This window comes from Anomalospiza imberbis, chromosome 5 (assembly GCF_031753505.1).
Source record: "Anomalospiza imberbis isolate Cuckoo-Finch-1a 21T00152 chromosome 5, ASM3175350v1, whole genome shotgun sequence".
In the NCBI taxonomy this organism is placed as follows: Eukaryota; Metazoa; Chordata; class Aves; order Passeriformes; family Viduidae; genus Anomalospiza; species Anomalospiza imberbis.
Genome location: NC_089685.1, coordinates 41,155,778 through 41,168,858, shown reverse-complemented (window position 1 = coordinate 41,168,858; position 13,081 = coordinate 41,155,778). Strand labels below are relative to the sequence as shown.

The 13,081-nt window shown below is 32.4% G+C and overlaps 1 protein-coding gene across 1 annotated transcript in view; it reads left to right on the top strand.

The window, feature by feature from the left end:
• Positions 1 to 13,081, top strand: part of MGAT4C (MGAT4 family member C) — a 325,047-nt gene that overhangs the window by 44,191 nt on the left and 267,775 nt on the right. The gene's annotated exons all lie outside the window — the stretch shown is intronic.

Sequence of the window (13,081 nt, the reverse complement as noted above, 5' to 3'; positions counted from 1 at the left end):
AACCTCTCTTCTCTAAAAGACTTACTGAGCACTGAAAGAGGCTGCTCAGAGAAAGGTGGAATTTTCATCCCTAGAAGTGTTAAAAAATCATCTAGATATGTCACTTGAGGACATGGTTTAATGGCTACAATAATGGTTGATGAAATCGTAGATGTCTTTTCAATTCTATAATTCTTAATGATTCTATGATTCTATACTTCTCTGATGCCTTTTAATTAAGGCATTTGGCATCTTGAGCTCCTGATAAAATTCTGGTTTTGTCTACAGATCCTGTAGCTTCTGTTTCTGTCACTTATAGCTGTTTTCATTTACCAATGAATTTATTTCCAGAGAGAATGCATGAGTCAGTCATGACTCAATTCATTACACATTACATCCTTTTTTTCAAGTGAAAAAAAGGAAGTAAAAGGAAAAAGAACAATTTATTTTCTGATTACAGTTGTCAATGACACTGCAAGTGCCCTATTTTCAAGTGATAATCACCTCTCACTGAGAGAGCTGCAGATGTGCCCTAATGATAATTTTATCACAATTAATATTTTATCAACATGGAAGTAGGACTTGTTGCATATGCTTATAAGTGTGGCTGTGAATGTGCAGAGGACTAGTTTGAAGAGAAAGAGTTAGCTCTATGGTTTGATTTAGCAATAGGTGGAGAATATACAAGGTAGAATATTAGTATGACTAGCAACTGACATCATAACTAGTATCTTATAAAAATATGCATGTCATGGTATTCTACAAAATAATGGATTAAAGACTGAAAATGGAGGCAATACTTGCTGTGAAAAAGATCACTCTTGGAAAGATATTAATGAGTTCTTATTATTTGTGATTTATTTTTTTATGTCATTGTTGAAAAAACTCAGCCTCTGGCAGAGGTAAGTAACTCATTAATGGAAGGATTTTGTTCCTTTCTATTTAACTTTTCCATTGATCTATTGTAATAAACATACTTCTGTGATTGTAGCTGTGTTTGGTGGTTTTTGTAAAAACATGTTTTTAAAATCAGTTATTTCTATTACTTTGTGACTTTTTCCAATAGTCATAAATATGAACAGAAAAAACAATCCAGGACATGCTAAAAAGGACTTATCAAACAGGAGATCATAGGAATCCTAAGTACAGTCTATTTTCCAGCAATGTTTTACTTATTTTGCCTATTCCTGATATAATTTCAAATAGATTAACCTACCTGAGTAATTGCACAGAATTCCTTTGTCTTTGGTTTTGTTTTGGTATATGTAAATATATGTTTAGACAATTAGAAATTAGCTTTTTATTTATGAAAAGGAATCACTCTTTGTAAACTGAAAGGCTACTACTTTTGGGGATAACAAAGATTATTTCCACACAGTGTGTCAGAAAAGAAATTAATATTTTGATGGTGACCTGCTATTAATAAATTCTTATTCTGTATTTCCTGTACTATATATGATTTTCTGTTTGCAAGTTTTAGATGAAAATTTAGTCAAGTAGTGCTGTTGTGGTAATAGGAATTTAGATAATTTTTAACTGCCTTTACGTTATTTTATACATGATTTATGTAAGAGGTACAGTTAAGAACTATTAAGCAAAATGGAAAAATGTCAGGTTAGTGAATATCTGTATTTTCATTTTAAAAGAAGTTGTTTTAATAAAGGAAATACTTGTAGGAATTGTGGAAGCTTTCCTGAGACTGAATGTCTTGTCATATCTGCATGCAGATGATGACAAGAATTCCTTTCTGGTCTGTAGGGGCTCTAAACAAAAATACTGCTCTCTCTGTCTCCCTCACCCCTCTTCCAATTTTTGAAGCGAGTTCATCTTTGTTCATTTTTGTGATATTTCTATGCAATAGATTAAAAATTTGTGACTTTTTTAGCTTTTCCATCACCTCTGTAATATTTGATAACATAAAGAAAATAACATCAAAAAGAATAAGTAGATACCTTTACAGCATGAGCAGTAGATACCTATACAGCAATTGAGTCTCTCTCTTAATAAGATGAGAGAGATCTTGAACTTTCATTCACCCAGAAGAAATCAGCCTGTTCAGTACAACTTTACAGGAATTGGTTTTTTATTTCCTTTCCCACAAAATTTATCCACTTTGTTTACTTACATGGTAGATAAAAACTGATGTCAAAACTTTGGAAATTTTTTGTTTCTCAGCCAGTCCTAAGAGAAAGAGATACCAAAAAAAAATACCAATATCATATATTGATACAATATATGATGTAAACTGTGAGTTTCTATGAATAGTCTAAAAGCATAAGATGGAACGATATAGGTTGATTTACTGTACACAGAAATTTACTACTGAAATGCAACAAGATCTTAAGGATAGAATTCATCTGAGAAAAGATATATTTCCAGCAGACCTGGGAGCAGATTGGAAATACTTGCAATCTCTGGGAGGTGGTTCCAAGTCTAAAGATAGGTCTATAAAAGACCATAATTTATATGTAATTCAAAAGATGGAAAGAAAGTGGATTAAAAGTAGTGAAGGAAGACATCAAATACAGAAAATATAACCAAGTGAAGGCTTTAAAAAGGAGGTAAGTGTATTCAGTCAATCTAAAATCTATTAATATGTCATGAGATATATTAATTAGTAATAATTAAAAAGGTATTAGGTATAAAGGCACAATTATATAACTATATAACTACATAAAGGTATAATTAGTAAACATATCCCTTGTTTACCCACACAATCATTTCAGTTAAAGCAGATTTTTCTCTTTAAAATGTTACAGTGAAGTCAAAGAGTTTAATTTTATAACAAGGTCTTAAAAACAAGCTAAGCTTGCTGGTTTTGATTATTATTTCTGACATTTGTCATAGGCATCGGGTGCTCAGGACTTACTTTACTCTCTATCAGGACAGAGAAGTTTTGGTTACATGTATGTATTTTTCCAACACACCAATGTCTTTTTAATATTTTGGGTCTCTTTCTTTTTCAAAAATCACTATTAGCCAAACTCAGTTATTTTTTTAGTAGTGTATCATGCACAAGATGTGGACCACCTCGTATGAAATGAGCTTCTTTGCTTTCTTTTTTCTAATTTATTTTTCTTCTTTCATCAGTAACCTACCTGCAACTACTTACCTGTCACTATTAATTCATAATTTATAACATATAAAGGTTCATTACTGAACTTTCCTATGCAAGAATTGTTTTTCTCTTATTAGTGTTCCTTCTAACATTTTGGCCGGCTTCTGTTCACTGTTCCTTATCTTTTGCTTCAAGATTAAATTAAAAGGCGTCCTATTCAATTTCCTTCCACTTTAAATGACAATATTATTTAATCATAATTCACTAGTTAGTTAATAATTTCAATTAATGTATCTTGATTCTTTTATTTCTCTATATTGTTGATATTGTTTGCCTTCAATCCTTAGCTTTGTGAGGGCTAAAATTTAAGATTAATTTTAAACATATATGTACCCATGGCCATTACTCAGAGGGTAGTTTCTTAAATTGCAAAGTTGTGGGTTTGTACGTTTATTTTTGATCCAAAATCTTGTCTATTTTGGCAAAGAAGAAGAAAAAGTAGTGTAATCATATGTCTTCTTCAAAACATTGAAATGTAGGCTTAAGAATTTAAGAAATTATACTTTAGATTTAAAGATACAGTTGCATTAAAAATATGTGTGTATGTGTGTAAGAGGCATGGATGACAAGGTGCCAAATGATACTGCTTGAAAATATTCATTAGGAGAATTGTAGCTGACATACTTACCCCCACAGCCCCCTGGAGTTATTAGGCTAGCCCAGATCTGAGAGAGCTTTGGGGGAAATATTTCAGGGTTAAGGCAAACGATTTCAAAAGAGGCTCTAATCCCCGATGTGGTCCAAGACGTTTATTCCGTGGGAGGAAGACGGAAAGAGAGCAAACAGTGGAAGAGCATGGCCTTTTCTACCCTCCAACTCAGGAAAGGACAATTGGCTCCCAGCCAATTGGGTCCGGAAAGGAAGGGAGGGTTAAACTAACATGGTTCCTACAGGGGTCACTGGTGGGGGGGGAGGAACCATTTCCCAGAGTGATGCAATGTGTAGTTTCTCAAAATGTTGCAAATAGCAAAATGTCTTAGATGTGAAGGACACAGAAATTTCATCCAGGAAATGTGGAAGACTTACAGATGACTATGTATTTTCTTTTAATTTTCCAATTTTCCACCTTTTTTGTAGTCAGATAGAGCTTCTATAAAGCAAGATGAATTCTTGGACTGCTCTTAGTTCTAGAAATATATATATATGTATGTATATTTATATATATATATATATATATATAAATAGTCCAAATCTACTTTAAATGTAGAGCTGATCCTAATCTTTATTTCTGTAAAACATGTGATTTTTTAACAAATTACATTCTTGTGTCGCATAGATTTCTCATCAACACATCTGAGATGACTCATACAATTTGCAAGTGATAAAATCTGCAAATTGCTTATGTTTACCTCCCTTTTTTAGATCTACAGAATATTTTTACATGCCTACATAATCATGTAGCTTTTACTAATTTATAAGAAATTATTTTATTCTATATTTTTTTAATCTTTCTTCACATCCCTTCTATTGCCATTCTGTCTCAATAATACACTCTTTGTTTTCCTCCCCCTACTTTTCCACATATATGATACTCCCCTCTTTATCTCATTTCTTCCTATGCTTGTTCCACTTTATATCTGATTTCTCATACATCCCGCCCAGTTGTCCCATATTTATCAAAATTCCTGGGTACTTTGCAAAAAAAACCGTCACCTTTTATTTTTTTTTAATTTCAATTTTTTTTCTTTATTTATTTCTTGAATTTGAGATGTTCCAGTCTGCTATCTAAATAAGTACTGTCCATCACAAGTATATATGCAAAAGAGAAATAATTCTGTGGCATTTAGCAGCAAGGTCAAGGCAATGGCTTGCTCATTTGAGCCTGCAGTGTATGCTTCCTTTGAAACTAGCCACAAGTTTATGCGCAATTCTGTCTTCCAGTTAGAAATACAGAAGTTTAATTAGCCATTTATTTCCAAGAGAAAAGAGGAGCTGTTTAATTTCCCTTTTGAATAGTCAGTTACAGGAAGGCTAGGTTTTAGTTTTTGGTTGTTTTTTTTTAATATAAGAGTTTGATAGTTTCAGTAATGTCTTGCTTTTCTCAGCTTTACACAGAATTTTACCTGATTCATTGTCCCTGCTATTCTTGTGCTGCTTCCATAGAAGGATTTGCTGGACCTAAAATTTTAAATGATCAAAACACTTTGTTTTTTGAGTTTAAAAATTATAAAAAAATTAATAGTATTCTTTTCTTGAGCCTAAATAAATTTCTGTTAAGAATTCCTGGAGTTGGAATAAAGTTCTTCCTGAGTATGAACATGACCTTATAGCTATAACCAAGACAGATTAAACGCCTTGCCTTGAACATTCACATGTGGCTTCAAAATCATAACATAGATCCTAATTGTAAAAATTAAATGTAGGCTTACAGATCATAAAGCAACATTTAAGTAGAACTCAGTATCTGTATGATTGGCAAGCTTCAGAAACAAAAGAAGAGAAAGGATATAAAATCCATGGATTCAAACTGCAGTCTCTCTTCTTACATTGTACTTTTTTCTCCTTACTCTAATCTCTGGACGTGTTTGAAATGTAATATGTAATTAATAAGTGTGTCAAAGGATGCTCTAATTAGAGACAAGATTTAGTATTCCAGTAGGGTTTCAGCTGAATATGTAAGTTTTAATTATGCTTTTATAAAGCTAACTTAACCAACCACATTTCAAATATAGATGGAAAAGTATATATCCATATTAACAAAATACCTTTAAGCAGAATAACACATTACCTGAATCTGTCAGTATGTTTATTTCTTTTGGAAATGGACAGATTATTTGAGATATTAAGCATTTAATTAAATACATTAATAACATTAAAGGCATTAGCTAAACTGCCAACAAAAATGAAGGCAGAGAAACATAATTCACATGTTCCAAAAGTGCCCTGGAAAGAGTGCTAAACAAGGCTGCTCCTCCTGGCAGAAAATATTCACTAACAGGTGGGTTCAGTAAGTGGCTGCTTTGGCCACTAATGGCATGTGTCAGTTTGGGCTCATTTCTTACATTCCTCCATAGATGCAGTTTGGCATGATCTATGATATAAAATATCATATTTTAAAATAACTCATGAGAGAGGAATACTGTTACAATGTCATGACTTTACACAGTCCTGTTTCTGCAGTCATTAAGATTTGCATTAATAACCAATTTTAATTTAAATTTATAGCCCATCATGTTCATTTGGAATTCTTTGTGCAGGCAGTAACAGCTGTGCTAATGAATTTTGTGCAATACCTTATGAATAAATAATTTTCCTTGCTAGTCTTGCTGAAAGAATTAGCCCTATATTACTGACATTTGTTTAAGAGTATATCAAACTAAAACACAGTTTTTTTAAAGAATTTTTAAAAGCTGCTGTACTATATAAGATTGATGTAAATAAAATACAAAGGAAATAGTACTATATATGAGTAATATAAATTACATACAGGGCCAAGAGTACATTATAGAGCAAAGAGATGAAATACCAAAGAAGTATTCTCCATATGAAAAAAAATCTACAAAATAATAAAAAAGTGATTCACAACATGATGGCATTTTGTCTTGATATGTATTTTACATAAGAATAGGAGAAAGTTTAGGAAGTCTTTTTATTGTTTATTTGGATGGAAGTTAAACCAATTTTTGCTGCCTAAATAATCTAGGAAACCATTGAGAATGTGCCTGTAGGATTTCTGCACCTTAGACAAATTGAACAGCAATTTCAACCTCCTATTTCAATGAAGCCTCTCTATTTCCATACTGTAATGCATCCTATTTTGAAACTTTGCATATGGGAATCTTGAAAAGTCATTTTTATATTTTGTTGACTGGTTACCACGTCTATTTTTGAGTTTCCATTTTGTTATGTGTTTTTGAAATAAAGGCATCATGTAGAATTGGATACAATTGCTGTTGATCTGAGATAATGATGTAGGGGTTATTTTCAGTTAAATAGAAATAGTCTTCCTTTCCTTTTTCCTGATAATAAATTAACACATTATTGTATCAATAAAGATCAAATTCTAGAGTCATTATTTAAGCAAAAGTCTCATTGGAATATTATTTTCTGAGTTACATCAACCTGAATCTGTAATAACAGTACAACTCAAACCTTACAATGAAAGGAGAAATCAATTCACATTTCAGTATATACTGAAATAGAGTAGGAGTCATTGCAGTCAAGCAGAAAAATAAGATTAGTTCTTTTATATAAATATTTAATAAATTATTTGGTGTATTTAAAATTCCATATGTTTAGTGAAAATTGGTTTTTGAACATTTTTGCCATGAATGTGAGCTGGATTATTTTACTAAGTATTAGTTATTCCAAATTCTATTGAAAATAATACTATAAATACTATACCTGATGTGTATATCTGCATTTTTGTTTCTCGTGGGTAACAGACTGAAGATCTTCAGTATTTGAGAAAATTCCAAGGAAGATCATCAGATGCAAAATTCTGGATTAGGAATTAAATATTTAGAGAACTTCTTTACTACTATCATACTACAGTATTCTTGGATTTCAGAAATATGGTTGTGTATCAGCAGGTACTGAAAATAGAGTAGAACAATTCTGAAAAATATTTTATAAATTAAGTTTATGGTTGAAATAATAATATTCAAAGTACTGTTGGTTTTTAACTTGTATTTATTGTTAAATACCCAAAGAATCAAATAGTAAGTGCATTCACTTTATTAACTTTTTTAATCAGAAACTTACAATTTCATTGGCTTTTAGTGAGATACATACCTCTAGTTATCAACATATGCAGGTATAGGCTGTCAGTGTTTATGTAGATATTCTGGCTGGCATTTCAAAGGCTACAGACAATATAATGTAGTTACACCAACTGAAACCAAAGTCATTTTCAAGAACAGAAATCTGCAGATTTTATCTTGGACTTATACCTGGGAAAGCGAATGGCATTTCTGAAGTAATTTTATAACACAATTAATATTTCCAAATTTTAGAGATGGTAATATTAATGCAATAAGATTTGTTTGGAATGGTAATGCAAGAAGTTAGTTTTCAGTGTTCTCATGATGTGACTTCAAAAGTTTTTCTTTTTGTCTTAATGAACCCAAGTGGTTTATTGGTAACTTAACATATTTTTTATTAGTTTACTAACAGCATAATGGTTAGAAATAGGTTGGACTTGCTTGTTTACTAATTTATTTACTTTACTTAATTCCACTTGTTTTACATGGTTGATAGATTTGGAGAAAAGAAAACTAGTACAATAAAAAACTTCTCATCTGTGTGCCCTTTCCTTATCTCTATAAAGAGAATTAGTGCTAGAAAAAAATCTAGAAGTATTTAATCCTGTGTTTAGTCCTGTCTAGAAGTATTTAATGCTGTGTTTAATCCCAAGAATACTGAAAAACCTTTGAATACTTTCAGACATTTGAAAATGAGGATGCTATTGATTTCCTTACTGCAGTACCTATCATTAAAGTTTCTAGATCCGTCTTTTTTGCTATGCTAAAATGGATCGATGCAGTCCAAGTCTATACTTCTGGATATATTAGAGACTGCCTATGCAGTGCTTGACTTCCTAACATTTTACTCCTGAAAACAGCATCAGATATTTTAGGATATCTAAAGTGAAAACTTTTTAAAATGTGGCCTGCATGCTAATAAATTAGTGAGGGAAGTTGTTAATAGTAGTTTCTCTAAGTTATTAAATATTTTTTTCTTGGTTTGATTACTTTAATACCCTTGTCTGCTTACAATATCAAAACAAATAAAGATTTGCAAAACTAGAAGAAAAAAATGTGGTGTTTCCCTTATACACAATAACTCAGAACATAGGTTTCACAAAGAGGAAACTTTTCCTCTGCTTTTCCTAACAGGAATCAGCATCTGTGCCTCTCAAATAAAAGCTATAATGAACATTCTGGGAATAAAAAATAAAGGAAGGAACCACATAGAATTAACTGATAAGAACAAGATATTTCAAGCAACTGAATTGAATCAGAAAATTCCTTGTATGGGTAAATATAAAAAAAGAATGAGTGTGGTTTTATCTTCACATTTTTAAAAATTTATGTACAGTCTTGGTAGGGGGGTGTCTAGGATTTTGGCTTTTAATGGACTTCTGGAGTTTCAGTCCATTTATTGTAGCTCTGATGGAAACTATTCTTTCCACCAGGTTATAGGGAAGTATGAAATGGAGTTGCTTTTCTGAATGTGAGTTATGATCTGAGCAGGCTAGGGAGAGAATAAAATATAAATATCTTGTATCTGCATTAATCTGTGACAGCTTCCTCTGAGAATGGAAATTCTTTGATTCTTGTGTGAGAACACTTCTGTCCTCTAACTGTGGCTTGAAAAACAGTTTGTCCTTGAATGTAAGAAAAGAAATCAGGCTTTCCTGATGCAAAAGGACTCCCCTGTCTATTAGATATTAAGAAAAACATAGGCCCTGTGTCAAGCTTGAAAACCCCATAGCTCACAATTCCTGCTGCTTGGATGAATGTGATAGTGAACTGGCCTGAACAAGCATCAGAAGCTCTAATTGCTACAGGAAAAATTAGGAATAAATATTCTATGTTGCCTGAAACAAAACCTGAGGTTCCTCTGAGAACTACCAGATACCAGTTTCTCAATGCTCCCAAGATTTAGTGGTCTAGAGTAAAAAAAGAAATCTTCCTTATTTCTGCGAGGAGCTTCACCTCTTACTATTTGAAGATTTCTAAGCTTCTAACTAGGGAATCTCACCCCTAAATTTACTTGCTCTTCTACTTATGTCCTTCACCTATAGTCTCAAAATCTGAAAATTTGAGAGTATTTATGCTATATGCCTTCTGTTCAATAGTAATGAAGATTTCTAGGTATCTAGTATAATTGAACTGTTTTCATATTTCAATATGAAAACAAAATAGCTTTTAAGAAAATAGTTAATAAACACTATTGTGACAGTATATACATAACTTAGAATTTTGTGTCCAAAGAAAGATGCCATGAAAATCTTTAGTCTTGAAGTAACTTAGGCCTTTGCAACTCTCCTTCTGTCATTCATAATGCTTGGTGTGTAAATGAGTCTTACTTGGAATATAATTAGAAACATGAAAAATATTCACCTTCATATGAGTTTCAATACTCATGTTCTTTGCAATGAAAATATTCTTGTTGCCATGGGTTGGATTTTCAGCAATATATGTTTTTAGATAGAATAACTAAACATGTCTTCAATGGTGAACTGTCAGAAGTACATAACTTAATGAGAATAAAAATGAATGGGAGGTGTCTTAGCAGTGAGTGTTTATCTGCTTAGTAACAGCTAATTTTTCATTAAAGGTATCTTTTAAATGGATAGATACCTTTAAATAGGAAAAAATCCCACCTCTATATATTAACTTTTACTTTAAATATGAAATATTATTCTAGTTAAAAGTAGAAAATATTAATTAGTTGTCCAGAGCCTTTAATACATAATGCCATCATCCCCTGTAACTACAAGCACACTTTCCCCCATCCCCTTCCTCCCCCTACTTGTTTTTCTAATCAAGGACATGCTTTCACCCCTGAGGCATGTGGGAGTTTAACAATTACTTGCAGCTCTAACACCAAGCAATTTCTTCTGGGACTGCAATCTGTTAGAGTTCAATTTTCTCAGCCATAGCTGAAATGATCAGAATGAATTTGTTCCTTCAGACTGAAACAGAATGAATAAACTAAATGTGATTGAAATTAACTTCTGTAGCACTCATATGAGTGGAGATTTCTTTTGCACGTAACCATACTGTCACGTACAAATACAAGTGCTGGAATTTCAAGTAGCTGCTTTCCTTCTTTCCTTCTGCTGCTTTTTATTGCAGATGTGGCTTTTAAACACATAACTTTTACCTACAGAGATCATTAAGAAAACAATTAAGGATGTTATAAACAAAGTCATTACACAAACAAGTAGGAGAAGATTAGGACATTTTTGTGAAGAGGCAAAACAATATATTTAACAAGAAATTGATCAACAGAAAAAAGCCTAAAACAACCCAACAACAATTCAAAACAAAGACATATACAAACCCCCATCTAAATTATATCTCTGCATTTACTTGCAAAATATCCATAGCCCCGAACACACTTTCAACAGAACTTTTTTTTAATTTCATCAAGGTTTACAAACTGTGCAAGAATCTATTTGTCCTAGGAAAATCCAGCCAGCTTTCTGAGCAGACTTGGAGTTGAGACTGTGGTTGATATTTAGATTTTTGGTTGAATTTGATTTTATTTAAAGTAGTTTAGTGGGTTTAACAAGCTTAATTTGGAAATGAAATAGAGGAGATAGTCACTCTTGCAGTAGTACATAATGTTTGTTTCATTCCATTCTTTCCAGAACCACATGAGGAAATAAAACTACTTCTGAAGATTTACAAACAAACCAAACTACATCTTTAGTTTTCTACTTGCTTCTTACTCCTCCTTTGTGCTCAAATGTCACAATTTCCTTGTCTCAGATTTCCTTGTGATTCACATCTGTGGCTGATGTTGAAGCATGGTAAACAAATCGAAACAGTGTCACTGTAGGTGATGCTCTTTATTCTTTGAAGAAGCTGAAGAGTAATTATTCAATTGTTTGTATTTAATCAGATATTGGTTTTTCTCACAAACCAGGCACAAATTTAGATAATGAAACCTTCAGAGACTTCTCCATATGCCATTATAAGTTGTAAAAAAACCCTGAAATTATTACTCTTTTGCAATAGGTCTTGAGATTTAAGTCCTGTGAACTATTGGGTTTTCTACACTAGTTCTTTACAGGGTAAAACACCAAATAGATAAACAATAATCTAAAACTTTCTTGAGTGGATTACAATATTTCATCTGCGTGAATGTGGTGTGTGTTGGGAGCCAAGCGAGGCACCCATCATCTCACTGTAGCAGCCCTTTGCAAAGGGACCTTGGTCCTAGTTCAGGTGGTTCAAGTGAGACTGTCAGGTTGGGTCCTGGATGGTCAGACAGGATAGATTCCTCAACACAAGGCTGGGTGGTACTGTAGCAGAAGGGGCTCATGCACCGAATAAATAAGTATGAATATAAATATAAATATATGCAAACACTTCTTGCAAACAATGAACAAATCTTTAAATTGCACCTTATTTTTAATCTCCTTTATAGTATTGTAAAACATTTGTGGTAGGTGATGAGTTGCACCCTAGATAGTTTTTCTATGTAAGGACCTGAGGCAACATGCACGTAATTCAGTCTGCATTAAAATTCTAATAAAACGTAGGGGCTTATATACTATAAGAAAAACTATAAAAAACATTAGCTACTTTTCCTCTTGTGTCATTAAATATGAATTAATTTTGAAGTGATTGGTGTTCAGAGTCTGCCTTTTGTAGCATAGCCAAGCAGAGTATCCCTGGAACACGTGAACTAGACTAGTGTTAATAATTCTCTCTTATATGTGAAAAATGGACTGACTGACTGTCTTTAAAAATGGCTGTGGTAATCAACTGTAATAGGACTTCATGAATTCTATTCAGCACTCCTTACTTAGTACAATATATAAGTAATAAGTCCAAATCACTAAAATTTTTAAAATAAACATATTTGGAAAGCAGAAAACCAACATGAGTTTAAATGTCAAAAATGACAGATCTCTCACTGACTATATGTTTGTCACTTAAAATTGGAGCAGTGCTGGTGTTAATAGACATGTGAAAATATTTGATCATTACTCAGGACCCTATCTTCTAGATGCTGCCAATATGCTTTTAAGGTAGCTGAGCAGCTATGACACTGTTACTGGAGTGTGCTCATATTTTGGTTTCTTGGTGTGCTTTTAAATAATACTCTGTGTGTGATATTTCTTGTGTATATGATGGGTTTCCCTTTAAGATATCCGTGTGGACAACACACAACAGAGCTTTCCTGCTCTCCCTCTCCTCTTCTCTGCTCTGCTAGAATAAAGTTCTCTTCTTACAAGTCCTTAAAATGTGTTTCTGTAACCCACAACAAGTCACATACTGTGGTAAGGAAAATGAAATTCAG